We start from the raw sequence: 18897 nt of genomic DNA on the forward strand, positions 1-18897 counted from the left end.
TGAAAGGTAGAGAGAAAAGAAAAAGAAGAATATGAGAAAGCATGATAAAAAGTAAAAATATGTATATGTCAGGCAGGCATTGAGGAGAAACATGAGCTGGGCCCAGGATTTTGTCATGAATTAGAATGGCAAACTAAAAAACACTTTCAGTGATCCTAAACTGTTTGCTGCCACAGAAGTGGTTCTCCAGTGATGTGATATGGCTGACAATCAAGGACCAGCACACTCTTTGAAGAATCTGAGTCACAAGTGACCCCAAAAAGCGATAATTGCAAGACATCTGATGTGCCTGAGTAACTACAGCATTTTACCAACGATGACTCACTCGTGAGAAGCGGCATGACAGACACTGAGAACACACAGAGGTGAGCAGAAAGGGAGGTGGGCCATTCATGGAGTTAGAATGAGACAAGAGATTACCTGTGTGCTTATACTTAATATCTGGTACCCTTCAGACAGTGGAAGAACGACAGGAAGCTCTTGATCATTGCATCAATGCTAACCAAGCACAGGAATCTCTCTGATGAATCTCTCTCACAGTGATTCCTCCTCTGTACAATGTGGGTCATGCTTACATCACCCACCTGTCCTGAGGAAAGCGCTGTCTTGAGGAAAGGTCTTTGTAAACCTAAAAGCACTACAGTAAGTGAGAGTTACTATTGGCATTAATGGACATCTAGGTGGCCTGGAGTCAGGAAGATTGAAATTCAAATCTGGCCTCAGACACTTACTAGCTGTGTGACCCTGAGCAACTCACTTATCCCTGTTTGCCTCAGTTTCCTCATCTTTAAAATGAGCTGGAGAAGGAAATGGCAAAACATTCCAGCATCTTTGCCAAGAACACCCTAAATGGGGGTCATGAAGAGGCAGACACAACTGGGACAACTCAATTGGTATTAACAAATAAAATGTGAACAGAAAGGGCCCTTTTTTGGATTCAGTTCAATAACTTTTATGCAGGCACAATAAATTCAATAAAATGTAGTTTGTGTATTTGTATTGTTAGAAATCAAAAGCAACCATGCTGCCTTGCAAGTTTGTTTTAAATGTGTGAAAGAGACAGGATCACATATTAATGGGATACAGGACTGAAAGCAGCATCAAGAAAGCGTTTGTTTCTGTGTGTTATAGAAATACGTGAAAGGACCTTGGATTCACAGAAGCAGAAACAGTTAGCAAAGCCCAGCCTACACAAGCTGTTTTTGAACACAGGGTTCCTGACTCCAAGTCGAGTATTTGTTCTACTGTAACCCTCTGCTTTTCAGTTCATGAAGAATATTCCTTCTATAAATGGCCACTTGAGTCTCTTGGCCTCTCTCTTGAGAAAGCAAACAAAGGTCCCAATTAATGTCAACAATAAGACATATTGTACTTTTTCTTTTTAATTTTCCACAATGGAGACAATGATCTCCAGTGATCTACAACAGACCGCTCAGACCACTGAAGGGGTCCTCGAATGCCAGACAAAGGAGAATGAACTTTTTTCAGGAGGCAAAAGAGCCACTGACAACAATAAAAAACATGAAGAACATGTGAGATAACATACGTAAAGCACTTTGCAAACCATGAAGCATTATATTAGCGTAAGTAAGGTGGATTTTAGTGTGTGTAAAGTGACTTTTTGTTATTATTTCTTAGAGTTCAGTTTCCCAGGATCCACAGCCATGACAATCTCTTGTTCCCAGGTATTAGATATGAGTTCCCATGGTTGTTACAAAACATCTCCACCACACTTGTTTATATTATGATAAATAATATAAACATCCACTGTAGGTGCACAGTGAGATACAGGGAAGAGGTGATGTCAACTTGTGAGGCTACTGCTGGCAATGTGCCTTCTTTGTCTGTTGTCCCTATGAAGAAGGTGGTCAGTGGTCAGTGAATGAGGAACCTTAGGGCTGAATGCACAAATGCTGTCTGTCCCTCACCTGGGCCCCGCTGAGGCCTGCGGGGATTTAGGCGGATGCACAGGCAGTGCCTTTCTCAATTGACCCCATCGGGGTGGAGGGGCAGTAGTTTTCTAAGTGAATATTGGATCCTACAGGGACCCTCACACACAAGTTTATACTTGACTCGGACACTACGACTTTTAAGACTTATGAAGCATTTCACTATGTCATGTCATGTAATCATCTGATCCTCAAACCAGGCCTGGCAGGCAGGTACAATTATTACCATCCCCATTTTATGAGGAGACTGAGGCTGAGGGAGTTGTAGAGAGCCACCCATGGTCACACAGCTCGTATGGTTCTGAGGGAAGATTCAAACTTGGGTCTTGGCTGATTTCAAATTCAGCACTCCCCTCAGGGCAACCCAACTGTACCTCTTTGGTGAGGACGAGGGCCCAAATCCAAAAAGCAAGGGGAGGGGTAGGGTAGATGGGGGAAATCCTCACAAAACCAAGCCTCAGGAGCAGGAACTAGTGACATCAGCTGATAAGGTCAGTAACTGGCTGTGGAGGAAGGGTAGGAAGAGGCCCAAAAGCCTTTCTCTGCCCTCTATCACAGAGAAGAGGGCAGTGCCAAAATGCTCCAGTGCCTAAGGAAGAAACCCTCCATGGTGGGTGCTGTGCTGCCCTTGCAAAAGGCACACAGCTGGTTCAATGAGCAGGAGCTACTGGGAGGGAGACAGCAGCAGCTCCCACCCTGCGGCAGCATCCACAGTCTAATGATTAATTCTGGGCAGCAAGCAGGCTCACAACAACCTCCATGAAAGGAAGCTCTTTCTCCTTGTCCACAGACCTTTCCTTCTTATGCACAAACATGGTCATGGACATATTGTGCTCAAAAACATTCAGTGACTCCCTATTACCTACTCAGTAACATTCAAATTCCTTGCCCTGACATTCAAAGGCTCTGAATTAGCAAACATGCTGGAAAGTCTGACAATATTACCAGCATCTCACAATGGTGCCAAGTAGCATCAAGAAGTACATATTTATCCTTTCTTATGGCACAGTAACATTCCATTAAATTCATTTACCACAATTTGTTTAGCTATTCTCCAATGGAGAGACACATTTTATTTCTGGTTCTTTGCCACTACAAAAACTGCTACTATAAATATTTTGACATATATGTCATTGACGTCCTTAGGGTATATGCCTCGCAGTAGAATCTCTAAAGTCAAAGAGCATGGATATTTTAGTCATTTTAGTTCCTTTTTTTTAGCATAATTCTAAGTATCTTCCCAGAATGCTTGGACCAATCCACAGCATCACCAAAAGCACTTTAGTGAGTACAGCAGTCTGACCACAATCCTTTCAACATTGACTGTTCCCCTCTTTTGTCATCTATGCCAATTTGCTCAAGATGAGGGGAAATCTGATTTGTGTTTCTTTTTGTTTTGTGATTTGGTGTGATTTGGAATCTTTTTCACATAATTGCTAATAGTTTGAATTCTTTCTTGTCATACAGTTGTTAATAGTTTTCAATTCTTTAGATGAAATGTTTTTATTTGTAATCCAATCCAATGAAAAGAAACAAAGCTGAATTTTCTTACGGTGAATACACACACATACTCATGTATACCAATAATTTTTTTCATGTTAAAAAAATCAAATCAATCATCAAATAAGCAAAATCAGGAATAAGTCCCAAATAAAATCTTTAAATGCCACTGACTTAATAATTCACTACTTGCCTGCCAAGACAGTCAATGATATCTTAGGCAGTCATACTCCTTACCATCACACACCTGTTGGGAAAAACATAGCCTCAAGTTTGAAGCAGACCTAAGAGGTCATCTACTTTAACCCTTTACTTTACAAGTGAAAAAAATGAGGCCCAAAAAGATGAAGGGACCAGCTCAGGGTCCCAGAAGGAAATACTTAGTGTCTGAGGCTGGTCTGAATCAGGATGCTCCTGCTTCCAGGTCCAGCTCTTTGTTAGCCTGCCACCACCTTGATGCAGCTCCCCAAAAGAGATGTCAAACTGAATAAAACCCGTTCCTCACACCTCCACAATGAGAGGAAAAACTATAGCATGAAGAGCGTGTTGCTGGCAGGGACAAATTTTCCAAGGAGGAAGGGCTTTTGGGTGTCACTGTGAAATTTAAAACTCAGGGACCATGATGCACCAGATAATTCAAGAAGAAGCCCATCCATACTCACAGACTCAATCCTTAGGTCACACTGGAGGCATCACCAGGGTTGAATGACAGCAGTCCTCAGGGAGTCCTGATGTTTCCTGTCAATGAGAAATGGGTTGGTTATTATAGACCTGCAGGTTCAGGGTAGATTTTCAGTGAAATCCTCCCCCAAAGAGACTAAAAACAAACTTGCAGCTGCACTTAGGAGGTGACCTTTTCAATCCAGTGGTTGCTTTTGAATGAGAGAATGAGAGTATCCTTAATGTTATAGGAAGACCTTTGTTTTGTTTATAAAGAAACCAGATCCTAGGATCACTTGACCTATTTCCCAGAAACTGGGATTCTAAACCTACCCTATATAAACAAGGTAAGTCAGGTTTTGATAATAACACTGCCAGAATAAATAATATGGTAACAACCCTCCCCTTTTTTCTTCCCATATAAAATGGTAAGGAAAATAGGTGCTTTGCAGTGAACCCAGCAATAACTAACCTAAGAATCATCACTCTAAAATATAATGTCATTACAGAAAGACCTCAGCTGTCCAGAAACCCAGGGCAAGTGTCTCTTAACAGCTAAGCTTTTTTGAAAGCTGAAAGCCTGTTTTTTTAAATAACCTCACCACCACTACCCCCAACTCCCAAAGCCCCCTCCCCAAAACACACACACACACACAGACACACACACACCATTTTGGCTAATCTGCATTACACCCTTTCCTATTTTCTTAAACCAAACATAATTAAATATTTTCTTGATGACTCAAAGTTGTTTTGAGGAATAGTAATTATCATACCATAATAAAGTGGTATTGGGGTCTTTGAGGGCCTTCTCAAGAAAGGGAGGCCTGTTAGCTGGGAGAGTGAGCACCCTACAAGTCTACTGCAGTCATTTGATTTTAGGTTATGTGAACACTGTTCAATTTATCCTTCTGTATTTCTGATGGGGTGATGTGACCTAAACCCTAAAAGTAAAAGACCATGTCTTGGAAAGCAGCGCAGTCCCTGAATTTTCCCACACATTTCAGTAGCCGGGATCACTGGCCTCTTCCCCAAGCTGACCTAGATACTCCACAGTCCTTTCACAGAGGCTCTCTGACCCACCCCAGACCACTCAACTCCTTTCAGGGCATCACCTGGCCCACCCCAGGCTATTTAACACTCCTTAATCCCACCCAGATCTGCTCAAATTGCAATTTCATTAGGGATCTAGCCACACTCTTGGCATTACAATAAAGCTTGCTACTTTGACTGAAAGAAGGTCTAAGTGCTTGAATTCTTTCCAGGCAGAACCCTGTGACTCCCTGCCCCCCCCCCCCATTTCAGGGTTCCCAGCTCCCTGAACCACATCCATATTCTTCTTAGTTTCTTAGTTAGGGGTGGAAAAACTTAATTAGCTAACTGATTATATCTTAATGTGGGAAAAACACTAACCAGGTCACCATTCAATGAGAAAGTCTCCATGATGACTTGAGGTTGTGAGCCTGTGACTAGAAGAATGAACTAGTGAGATTAGCCCAGGGAAGTTTTGGGAGGCAATACCCAAATTAGGGGTATTCTGGGACTACATACTCTATTTTCATATTCATTAAGGAAATGGATATCACATGATCATGGGTGATCCTAGGCCTTAAAGAACTTTAGTTAAGGATTAGGCTAGAAACCTAAGGAAGGCAATTTATTTCAATTCACTGTTTTGCACTTAAAATTGGATAAATGGATTTTAAAGCTTTTCCCATCATGAAGAATTACAGATTCATTGCTTTCTCTTATCTGGCCTTAGGACTGTTGAAAGATGTAGAACCTGCATCCTGGGTCCCTCCTTGGACTTAAGATCTGAGGTAAAAGGAACAAGAACTTGGAGTTTCTGCCTGGTCCTGGCCCTGGCCCTTTGTCTTGCCAGAAGAGTCAAAGCCTGGCCATGGACCTCTCTTTGGCCCATCTACTTTATTTTTAAGAACTTACAAATAAGTAGCTATTTTTCTCCAGGAAATTTTTTGTTTCTTCTAGACCAAAGCCAAAAGCTTATTTGTAATTCTGATATAAGAACTAGTGATATAACATTAAAAGCCCACAAATCCCAAAACAATAAGCCTCTTGAGAAAAACAAAAACCCATGAATCCTTCTAATATTGAGGGACAAAACCTGAGACAAAACTTAATGGTTAGATTCAAGTACATTCCTCTTATCCACTTTCACCCGAGCCCAAATCCTTTAAATTAAATGAATGGCATAAATGATCTAGAACGCTTTCCAGGATGCTCTAAAACAACCTTAATCTCTAATCAAAGTTCCTTGGAAATATAAAAAACAGTTTGGTATTAAGCCCTAACTTAAAAAATGACTAGGGAACAAGGAAGACATGCTGGCAAGAGACCAATAACGCAAGTTAATAAGAGTTCTTCCAGAGGATCCCAATCTTCCAAGAAGAAAATTCTGACACTTTCACCTTATTCAGCTGGTCATCTAATCATCTAGTTGTGTCCTTTAGAAGGAAACACTCACATCCACTCAAGCTAATTAGAAAAGCCTATGGTAGAAATTCCCATTTGACTCTCCATACAACACCCTTAACCCTTTTCTCCCCAAGTAAAAATGGTTAACTTCTCATTTTCCTCTTCTCTCTTCAAAGCCAAACACATGGAAATTGTCTTGTGCAGGTGCAGCTACCAAAAGATCACATGAGCTAAGAGCCCTTCTCATTCTAACCACATAAAGCCTGTTTCTCAGTCTGTGACAGCTATTTTCAGAGGTTATTACTATTTTTTTCCTCTTTGGAGTTTTTGTGGTAACCCATACAGTTATAAGATCAGAGATTTAGAATTCAGACACCTTAGAGGTCATCAGGTCAAGGTGTTCTTAACCTCTTTTTTCACTTGGACCCAGGCAGTCTGGTGAACCACACAGACTCTTTTCAGAATAAAGTTTTAAAATAAATAAAATAAAACACACTGGATAACAAAGGAAACCAATTATGGACCCCAGGTTAAGAAATTCTAATCTAGTCAAATCTCATTTTACAAAGGAGATTTTTAAATATTTTATGAAGCTCAGAAAGGCTTGGTGAGCTGCCTAGTATTACAAAGATAATAAGTGGCAGAAAAGGGGTTTGATTGCAGGGTCTCTTGATTAGACCGATTGCTATCCTATCAATTTTTCTTTCAGAATCACTCATACCCATTCCTTTCTTTCAGTTTGCTATTATCGCCATGGAAATTCAGATCCTCATCACCTCACACACAGGCTCCTAAAATAGCATAACTGATTCCCTCTCTAAGTCTCTCTTCATTCCAACACATCATATACACAATCATCAGATAATTTTGCAAAATTTATATGTTATTCACGCTCAAAAACTTCTGCTGGCTCCCAAATGCCTACCGGATAAAGTCCAAAGTACTCAATCTGCCATTTAAGGCTCAATGTACCTTTTCAGTCTTAATTTCTATTTCCTCCCTTCACACACCCAAAGATCCAGCCAAACTAATTGATTTGTTTATTCCCTAAATGTGCTACTTTACTTTCCTTCCTTTGCATCCTTCACAAGGTTTCCCACAATGTCTCCCCCTCCTACCACCAGCCTCCTTCACTCCATCCCCACTGCTGATCAAAATCCCATTCATCCTTTAAGACCTGGCTCAATTCCTGCTCCATATGCTCATAAGGGAGCCCCTAAGCAAAGTCTAAGGATTTAGCAGAATTCAATGTTGCCCAAGCATTTATAAAGCCTTCTATGTTCAGATGCACTCATCTCACTCATCCAGTGTTGCTGTTTTGGGCCTGTTATTGTCAGCAAGACAGCAAAGCTGATAGAAAGGGATGGAGGTCTTCCCCCTGTTTGTGTGTTCCAATTGGGTAAGACTCCTGGACACTGAAAATTATGAGTCCTCGAGAAACCTAAATCTTGGGGCAGCTAAGTGGTGTAGTGGGTAGAGGGTTGGGTCTGGAGTCAGGAAGATCTGAATTCAAATCCAGCTTCAGACATTTACTACCTGTGTGACCTTGGGAAGTCACTTCACCCTAATGAGCTGGAGATGGAAATGGCAAATCACTCCATTATCTTTGTCAAGAAAATCCTTAATAGGGTCATAAAGACACAACTTGAAACAACTGAACAAAAGAAAAACCTACACAGTGAGTCTGTGCTCAACTCACGGAGAAAGCTTCCATCCACAACCTTTCCTTCCTTCCCTTCATTTCTTAATCAGTTTACAATAATAAATACAGGCACTGTAGATGGAAAAACAATTAGGCCCAGCATTGAGCAAGGGGGGGGGGGGGGTTGGGGCTGGATTGCATTTGGAAAATTACAAAGTGTCTTTTTGCAGTAACAGAAACTTGGAAACAAAGTAAAAGACCATGAGAAGATTCGAGGTTAGAGCTGAAAAGGCTCCCAGAGGCAGTCAGTTAATAACCATTTATTATGGGCCAAACACTGTGCTAAGTGCTGGGGGTCCAAAGAAAGATGTCCCCCCATTACCAAGTGAGATTACCATATGGTAACAAGGGAAACAATGCGAAAAGTCACATACACACAAGATACATAGATCAGCAGAGAAAGAATGTCATCTGGATCTGTGCAAATGAACAGTGGAAATACCATAACATGGAAGTTATAAAGAACAAAAACCTTGCATGGGAGTCACCTGTTTTGTAAGCAAACTGATTCAATTATTTTAATTTCAATTTAATTTAAATCTAAATTAACTGACTGATTTCAACACAATTTCCACTGCCCTTGTGTCTTCGTAGTGTGCACAGCAGCACAGGATAAACGCCTTTTTTTTTTTAGTGGTGACATGACTTCAGGCTTGAATGTGCATAATTTGGTGTTATTCACATTTAAGTCATGGCTACTTTAAAAAACAGAGGTGGATCATACTAGGAAGTAAGGTTAAAGAGGCCAGGAAAGGTCTGCTGAAGAAGGCAGCACCTGAGCTGAATCCTGGAGGAAGCCAGGAGGAAGCCAGGAGGGAGCCAGGAGGGAGCCAGGAGGGAGAGGTGGGGAGCAAGAAGAGTTCAGGCAAGAGGACAGTCAATGAAAAGGCAGAATGAGGAGATGGAGTGTGGTGGGCCAGGAAGAACAAGTCAATGGATGATAAGACTATACTTGGAATGAGGAAACTGAGGCCAACAGGGTTGACTTGCCCAAGTGTCACACATGTCTGAGGTCAAATTAGATCTCAGGCCCTCCTGACTCCAGGGCTGGTGGGTCTACCCACCCAGGCCACTTAGCTGCCCTTGAAGAAAGTCAAGGAAACTGATGGACTGAAGTGAAGAGGCAGAAAGCAGCGTAGGCATCAGGAACAGCCATTGCAAAGACCCAAATATAGGAGATGGGAGTGTTCTACTGGAGGAACTTCAAATAGTCTATGATTCAGAGACATATTATATCACTTGAGTACTATGGCATGAGATGGGGTTTTGTTTATCAGCTTTTTATTTTCAGGAACATAGATTTGGCTTGTGGTTGACAGGGTACATAGTAGGAAGTGAAAGGTGAGAATACTGGAAAGGTAATAATAATTTATTTCATGCTTCAAGGTATTCAAAGCACTTTTTGTTATATCTGAAAATTAAGGTAAACTAAGAAACAATGGTCTGAGAATAACCAATTTATTAGTTAGGCTAGCAATAACCTATGAATTGGGTCAAGGGCCTCTCTTTCAATGACCAGAGACCACAAGGTAAGGCTTACTAGCCTTCACATATTTTGGGGAAATATAAGAGAACAAGGCTGGGTAGGTGGGGAAAACAATGTAATTGGTTACAGAATAGCCCGGAGGTAGGGAACCCGTGTCCTTTAGGCCACATGTGGCCTTCTAGGTCCTGTGGTGTGGCCTTTTGATAGAATCCAAGTTTTACAGAACAAATCCTTTTATTAAGGGGATTGGTTCTGTGCTGCACTTGAGGACCTAGTGGGCCACATGTGGCCTCAAGGCCGTAGGTTCCCTACCCCTGGAATAGACAGTATCAGGGGGTGCAAACAACATAACTGACAGGAAATTGTAAAGGAGGAGCCAGCAACAGCCCCCTCTTAACACTGTTTACGGCTACCTGCAAGGTAGAGAAGTGGGCCAGATTCTTTGGAAATGCTTGGAGGGCAGCTCAGTGGTACAGAGATGACACACCAGCCTCCTTCAATGGTAACAGATTTCCTTGAGATAAGAATAGAACGGGGTTTAACAAGAGAACTGGATTTCTACACTTAACTCATTACAGGACAGCTGAATTTCTGAACTAAGTTCAGAGACAAAGAATCATAACTTGGGTAAACATGACAGGACAAAAATCAATTAACTGTAAATAGGATCCATTTTTTAAGACACATTATTTCAATCAAGTAACTCATTTGGTCCTTCCAATGACCCTAGGGGGTAGAAAGGAGTCAGACTGTGAGCAGTTTTAAAGGCCAAACAGGAGCTTCTTTTTCATCCTACGGGTAATAGGAAGTGACTGGAGCTCTCTGAGAGCAGGGAAGTGACAGGTTCATATCTAGAATTTAGAAAAATCACTTTGCGAAGCTCAGAAGGTCAAAGAGAGACACACCAGTTAGGTTATTGAAATAAACCAGGCAAGAGGTAATAAGAATTTGTAGTGTTATGTCTGTGTGAGAAGAAACAAGAAAAGCTGTTGTGAAGGTAGAAATGACAAAGTATAACAACAGGGGGCGGCCAGGTGGCTCAGCGAGTAAGAGCACCGGCTCCAGTGTTGGGACGACCTGGAGATCGAATCCCGGGCTCAGACACTCAGCACCACACCCAGAAATAACTGGCTGTGTAACCTTGAGCAAGTTACTTAACCCCAATTGCTTAAAAAAAAAAAAAAAAAAAAAAAAATATATATATATATATAACAACAGATCAGACATGTAAGGTGAGTGAGGGTAAAGAGTGAAGGATGATACCCAGGATGGAAGCCTGGATGACTGGAAAGACAGTAGTACACTCAGGAGTAATAGGGAAATTCAGAAGAGGGAAGCATTTGGGGAAAGATGTTGAGTTCTAGTTACTGAACAATGGAGAGTTTATTAGCTTCCCAATAATCACAATGATGGAACTTTAAAATTTAAAACTGATCTTATGGAAAAGAGAACAATTCCTTTATTTTTTCCACAAAGTTATCATGGTTGAACCCCAAAGATTTTGAATAGTGACCCTCAAAAGGCTAACTGTGCTCTAAGGACCAACACACCCAAGTATCAAAAGGCTTATGAATAACAGGTTGGTTAATGAGTTCTTTAACTTGTGAAATAAAAGACAAAGAGGAATTATGGTTTTTATAGTTTTGTTGGCTGTTATTATGTAAAGGAGCAAAGGACCTGTGTTTCCCATTAGAAAAATATACCATTAATTTAAACCCTGCTGCTGTTCATTCATTTTCAGTCATGTTCAATTCTTCATGATTCCATTTGAGGTTTTGTTGGCAAAGATACAGGAGTGGTTTGCATTTCCTTTTCCAGCTTATTTTACAGATAAGGAAACTGAGGCAAACAGGGTGAAGAGACTTGTCCAAGGTCACACAGACAATAAAAGTCTGAGGCCAGATTTGAATTTGAGAAGATGAGTTCCTGACTTCAGGCCCAGCACTCTATGCACTATGGCACCGCCTAGCCAGGGAACTCTCTGACCTAAGATTAGAGATTACAGGTGAGTTGCCTGCCAATCTACATTGATAACAGAAATTGCCATACCAGGGGAACTCCTTATTCTTATGAAGTCAACCCCCATCCCAATAAAATAAATGGCTGGTTCAATTATCATTATGCTTAAAGACAGTAAAGTTTGATTACAATGTAAGAAGAGGAAAAAAACCTCATGTCAAAGTGGAATATAAATCAAAGATCACAAATCCAAACCATTAACACCCAAAGTCCATGGGGGAGACATCAGAAGCCAGCTTTTTACTGCACCTCTAATGCGCCAATTCAAAATGCTTAAGAAATACAATGATCAATTAGGCTGAGAAAAATATTCATTCTTATAATCAGAAGAAGATCATGAAATTGATATTTCTTATGCCTATTTGGGGCCATAAAATCCCAAGGATTTAACACAAAATGATGTTGTTGCCACTATTTTTCCAGCTAAACATTTATTAAATGTCAGACTTAGTCTTACTTTTTAAAAAGTTCAATTTCTTCAGCTATCCTATTTTTTCCTAGAACTTCAAATCAATAATAAGTAAACAATAAGTTTATTAATTGACTGACTTGACATGTCCGTAAAGAATAAATCCGGAAGCACCTCTCCAGGTACCCTCAGATGCACTCTGGCTATATTAAGGATAATATTACGGCAGCACATCTGGGCAGTTGCCTTCAACAGCAACAAAGACTTCTGCTATGAAGTTATAAAAATTATCAGAAGTTCTTAGTAGTAATTAAAGAACGTCCTGCTCTCTCTGGAGCCTTGAAAGATTCACCAAGCCAACTCCACGTCCCTGAAGGAGTTCTGGGCGCCGTTCTGCCTTAATGATCCATGTTGCTGCTCCTCGGTGAAGGATGACCTCCTTCTCTAACATGGCTGCCCTGAATTATATAAAACATTTAGTGCACCAGAAAAGGTGGAAAACAAAGCATCATTTTACACTGTTGGATGCCGCATCACCACACATTTAGCACTTGATCTTCTCTGTCCTGTTTCAAACAAAGCCTCAGCAATAACTAGGTTCGGTGAAATACTTTTAACTAGAAGCATCAGAGGATGAAAACACAGAATTATCCAAGCACTGTCTATTCCCCTCCCCCACCACTGCCTTTAAGAAAAACACTTACCTTTTTACAATGTTTTATTTGGGTGAGGGTGAAAGAGGCAGAATATAGGCATCGTTTGGGTTCATATTCTGACTTGAGCACAAGTCTTAGATCTCAGCCCTTCTTGAAGGAGAATCCAGGCCCGATTCTCAGTAGTAGCAAGTAATCAAAATTAATTTATCAGTTGCATCGCCAGCACAGCCGAGCTGAATCCCAGCTAAAACGCATGCTGACAATGTGACTCACTACCAACCCTGACTCACAGCAGATGTAGCAGGAGGAGTGGAAGTTCCTTAGTTTCCAAATTCTATTACAATATCTCTCCTTCAATAACTGAGAAAGATGACAGGGTGTACTGCAAAAAGTACAGAAGGGCTGCAGGATCAGAAGACTGCTCCCACTGCCTTGCTCTGTGACCAGAGTCAAGTCACAACATTCTTAGACCTCAGTTTCCTCATCTCTAAAACCAGAGGTTTAAGCCAGGTGACATAGCTACCAGCCAAGTGTCCTCATATTTTCTGCTATTATAAGGTTTCTTTGCCTTTTTTAAAAGAAAGGACACTCACTCAAACTCATGCTCTATTCTGACCATCCCCCCACCTTTTTAAAATTCTAAAACAAAGGTAAGGAAAGGATTGAGTTCTCTCTCATTATCGGTTAGTTAATGTCATTTAAAAAGGAAACCTACCAAGGTATTAATATCCTAACTGAAGGGGATGTCTCTTCACCATATCATCCCTTTAGGAAAAAAAAAACCCTCTGACTGAGCTGGAAGGGCAAGCGGACACTGACTTGGTCGAGATTTGTCACACCCAAGTGGTTTTAAAAGATGCTGGTTTATCAGTCCTCGACTGAAATGCGCAGGAACTCAAATCTCCATGAAAGGCACAGAAGACATACGGAGAGTAAAGGCGATGAGAAGCAATCCAGACAAAATCTGGACAAAAGAAGCAACCCAGAGAAAGAGGAGTGCATGTAGGCCTGTGAAAAATCCCTGCACTGCAGACCCCCAAAACACTCATTCCATACTTCTTTTTCCACCCTGAACTCCACCACAGGAGCCTAAATTTTTTCCTGTCGGAATGAAAGAAGTCTGTTTCTTTACAATGTGTCTACTACCTATCTTTTCAAAACTAAAAATTTTTAAAAGGCAACAACTTCAATAGATAGTTAACCACTGCTAATCTGGGTGTACTTAATAAGAAAGCAGGTAGGAGGAAATAAGTGTAGAAAGCATTCCAGGAGAAGGGACAGATAAGACCTGAAATTGTGGAATTTTGCTAGACCACAGTTTCTGCCTAGGGGTTCAGTGATGGGGATGGGAAAAAAAGAGAGTTACAGATTTCTTACAGCTTCCCAGAATGGTAGGGAATATTTATACTAGGAAACGCATTTAGGCAATGTATGGGGGTGGGGACAAATAAATATGACTAACCGATCTCACCACTCCATCCTACCAGTCTTATACAAAGAGTAAAGAGTATTTTTCATTGGATTATCTCAAATCAAAATCACAAAGAATATAATGTGTTTGCCTTAAACACTCAATCTCTCTTTTGGGGCTCCTTAGGTAATGGAATCAGGATCCAAAAGGATCATGACATAATGAATAAAGCACCAGCCCTGGAGTCAGGGGGACCTGAGTTCAAACTTGGCTTCAGACACTTAACACAAAACTAGCCATGTGACCTTGGGCAAGTCACTTAACCCCAATTGCCCTACCTTACCCTCTCAAAAAAAAAAAAGCAAAAGGATCATGACAAGTTAAAATACTTGGACCAATTCTAATACAATCAAATTTAACATGGAGATCACAAAGTTCTATATGTGAGTTTAAAAATTTAGCTTCACAACTACAAGATGATGAAGGTTTGGCTGAATAGCAGTGTATCTGAATGAAATTCAGAGCTTCAGTAGATAGCAAGCTAAATATCAATCAATAATTTATTATGGAATCCCAAAGTGCTAATGTAGTCTCAGACTCCATGAAGAATAACTTTCTATGTAGGCAAAGGGAGATCAAGAGTTTCATGATACTCTTCCATAGTCAGACTATATTTAGTTTGCTTCTGCCCACCACATTTTAGGAAAATGTCCAGAAGAAGGGAATCAAGATGGCTCAAGGGCTTGGTGATCATGCTATATTAAAGGGAGTGAGCATGATCAACCTGGAAAAGAGAAGATCTGGAGAGTCAATGACAAAAAAAAAAAAAAAGGTTTCAAATATACCAAGAACATTTATAGCAGTATTTTTGTGGTAGCAAAGAAATGGAAACTAAGCAGAGACCCATCAATAGAGAAATAAACAAAACGTGTTACACACATGTAACAGAAGATTAGTGCACTATAAGAAATGATGATCATGAAGATGCAGAAAAGGATGGAAAGATTCATATAAATTGGTGCAAAGGGAAGGAAACAGAACCAAGAAAACATCATGTATGGAGTCTATGGTGATGCAAATGGAAAGGAGAACCACCAGACAATCTCAGCTGAATGCTGTGAAACTGTGACAGCCACACCTGAGCCCAAAGAAGAGAAAAAAAAGGCATCTTCTCTTGCTGGGATGAGAGTCAGGAGTATGGGAACGCTGTATGGAACATCAAGATTTTTTGATGTGTCTGTTAGTTTTGCTGATTTTTTTTTCATCTTTTCTTCCGTCTTTTAAAAACATATATTTATTGGGGTGGCTAGGTGGTGCAGTGAATAGAGCACAGGCCCTGGAGTCAGGAGGACCCGAGTTCAAATCTGGCCTCAGACACTTAACACTTACTAGCTGTGTGACATTGGGCAAGTAGCTTAACCCTAACTGCCCTCCAAAATGTAAAAAAAATAAATATTTATTATAAGGGATGGCTCCCTTGGAGAGGGTAGGGGAAAATGTAGGTGACATAAAAACACTATGTCAATTAAAATCTTATAAAGTGAAAAAAAAAAGATTTTTCAGAGGTGGGGTTCCAAGGAAGTAGAACACTGCATATATTGGATTTTTTTTGATGTGTTGCTTGGTTTTGCTTAATTTTCTTTTCTTAAAAAAAAAAAAAACTTTATTAAAGAGGATGGCCCTGAGGAAAAGTGAAGAATACAAGGAAAATTCTGGAGATATAAAGCCAAAATATATCAATAAAAATCTCAAAATAAAATGGAGGGGAATGATGTGATAGCTATTTTCAATTATCTGAAAAGGGATTCAACTTACTTTTTTGTCTCCAGAAGGCACAAAGAGAGGTGAGGGGCAGAAGCTGCAAAGTCATATTGAAACTGACTGCTTAAAAAACAAAACAAACACCTTCCTATGGATCTGACCAAGGAATAAGCTGCCTGGAGAAGCAGTGGATTTGTTCTCGCTAGAAGTTGTCAAGCAAAGGCTAGATGGCTGCTTACTGAGTATTTTCTAGAGCAAAGATGTCAAACATACTGTACATCACAAGCCTTCTGTCAGAACCAGATTATAATGTAAATAGGAAATATTTAACAAAATAAATAAAAATACATCTTATATGTGGTTTTCTGACTCAATATATGGCCTGCTGGGATCCTGTTCCTATATGAGTTTGACAATTGTAGAAGACATGTGTCTACAGGTATGGGATGGACTAAAAGGTCTTTGTGAGCCCTTCCAAATGATGAACTTGTGAGCTCTTCTCCCTTTTACAGTCAAATTCTTCTCTCCTTCCGTCTACATTCAGAAAAATATCCTGGACTATTATATTCTGGGCCCTGTGGTCCCTCACATGAACTTTTCCTCCCATTCTCTAGTCAAAGGTTAACATACCTTTCCCCCCTCCTTCTTCCAAGACTTCACAACATACTGTCTGTATCACTTCTGAGCTAAAGACTTTAATATATTCCTCCCTCTACTGTAAGCCTGGGCTTTGGCAAGGAACCTTGTTAGATTTGTTAAGTGCGTGGTTGTAAGTCATCAAATCTTCCAGGCATGAAATTAAGTAACGTCATTTTGGTGTAGTAGGGTTATAGAAAATGGGAAGAAAGAAGATAAGAGACCCTAATGGCATGCAGTCTCCAAAACAAAGTACAACTAAAGAGAGTTTTCTTTTATTTTACTTAAAGACTTTAACTGCCTGGAAGTCATGCCAGGCATAATCACATAAACCTGATATTTTACTATTTTCCATTGATTTCTTCCCTTCCACACCATTGTACAGTGGGAAAGGAAAAAAAGCCCTATAGGGACAGTCAAAAAACATGGGTTCAAATCTTGGCTCTGCCCTTCGCCTTTCAGCAAAAATACCTGTGTGACTTTGGACATGTAATTTAATCTTTCTGTGCCTCAGTTTCCTCATTTGTAAAATGAGGGAACTGAACCAGATGACCCTCTAAGGTTCTTTTTTTCTTTTTGCTTTTTGGAGGGGGAAGGCAGGGCAAGTGGGGTTAAATGACTTGCCTAAGGTCACACAGCTAGTAAGTGTTAAGTGTCTAAGGCCAGATTTGAACTCAGGTCCTCCTAACTCTAGAATTGGTGCTCTATTCACTGTGCCACCTAGCCACCCCTTCTGAGGTCCCTTTTTCAGGGCTCTAAGGTTCTTTCAGCTTTTAAACCCTATGACCTAGAAGCATACTCAAACACAGAATTAGTTTCATGGAATAATAGAATCCAAGAGCCGCGAGGTATTTTTTCTACACTTACACTCAACTGGTGGGATACACTGGAGCCTCTCAATAAAATGCAATAGAGCCACCTTAGGAGTGTAATTATATTCCAAGGAAGTGCTCCTGGCTATTCAGCAACTAAGTCCCCTTAGATAAGTCCAAAGAGACCTAATTACTGGGGCAAGAATAGGTTCTAGTGGATTCAGTGGCTAATGAAGAGGCTTAAAACACTTCCTACTTTTCCTTCCCAACCCAAGGCTATTCTCCAACTCTCTTAACTTCTCTAGACAACCTTAGGCTGCTCCCACAGCAGGGGGGCTGTGTACCTAGCAGGCTGTACAGACCTGATGTTTTTAGAGAAATAGCTTCCAGTGACTCAGGATGAAGCATGTGGCTTCCAGTAGGACCATCCTCTAAGCCTTCATCAAGAGCATTAGGAAGCTTCTACAACAGTCACTTTCTCTCACTGCCTGGTGAACCTCTTAGGAACAGCCAAGATTTGGCATTCCTATCCTTGGAGGAGGAAGTCTCAGCAACAGGAAAGAGAGACTCCGCTTTTTATCTTAACCCTCCTTTGTTCCTACCCAGAGAGTACTGAAATTGAAGAATAAGTAATAGGTTAATTAGAGTTATATTTCAATCAAGCATCACTTGTTTCAGGAGAACTAACACCTGACCAAGGGTCTCTATGTTATGACATCATGTATTAGATAAAAATCGCCACTTTGGTGCCTCCCACCAGTACTTCTTAAACTTTTTCCACTTGTAAGTCTTTCAGTGCTTCTTAAACGGCGGGGTCGTAACCCACCATTTAAGAAATCAATGCAACACCACAGTGTGCGACATAAAGGGCATTGCAAAGTCATGCAATCCAAAATGTGTCTGAAAGAACAAGTGACAGTCAATCAATTCATCAGCATTAAGGGCCTACTATGTACCTAAGTGATTGGAGATACAAAGGACGAAACAACTCTCACCAAACACTACACATCCTTGAGGATGTTTGCCTTGACATTGTAACTGTAAAAAGTCCAATAACACGAGTAAAAGCCCCTGTAATATTTTCTTCAACATCTCTAAATATCTAGAGACCGTTTTTTTTTCCCTTAAGGTATTTCCAGAGGAACAATCTAAACATAATAGCATAGATGGAACTAGTGAGACATTCTGCCAAAAGAACTTCTTGGTGATCTTCTTAGCTACTGCACATGAAGAAAACACAATGTTTCTGTGATAAAGGCAAGAAACTACGGTTGAGTGTAGGGCTGGTCTTGACATTTAAACTCTTTTTGACACTTGTTTTAAAGGATCTGAAGCAATTCCCAGAGCCACTCCATAAGTATCATAAATACAATTGTAGTCTCTTGACTGGGGCAAAATGACTCACAGCAATGGGGCACATTGGTGCTACCAACATAGACCTAATCATTTGATTATTGCAT

The 18897-nt window shown here is 40.5% G+C and overlaps 1 protein-coding gene across 8 annotated transcripts in view; it reads right to left on the reverse strand.

The window, feature by feature from the left end:
• Positions 1-18897, reverse strand: part of INPP4A (inositol polyphosphate-4-phosphatase type I A) — a 196215-nt gene that overhangs the window by 128361 nt on the left and 48957 nt on the right. For 7 of the 8 annotated variants that reach the window (XM_069072968.1, XM_069072965.1, XM_069072967.1 and 4 more), the window contains exon 2: positions 4112-4187. The gene's annotated coding sequence lies outside the window, so the exon portion shown is untranslated. Of the gene's footprint in view, positions 1-4111; positions 4188-12865; positions 13999-18897 lie in introns of those variants that run through there. The other variant, XM_069072962.1, reaches the window with a different exon arrangement.

The sequence above is a fragment of the Petaurus breviceps genome, unplaced genomic scaffold (genome assembly GCF_028583685.1).
Source record: "Petaurus breviceps papuanus isolate PSGF00001 unplaced genomic scaffold, PetGlider_PUasm1.0 90849, whole genome shotgun sequence".
Classification (NCBI taxonomy): Eukaryota; Metazoa; Chordata; class Mammalia; order Diprotodontia; family Petauridae; genus Petaurus; species Petaurus breviceps.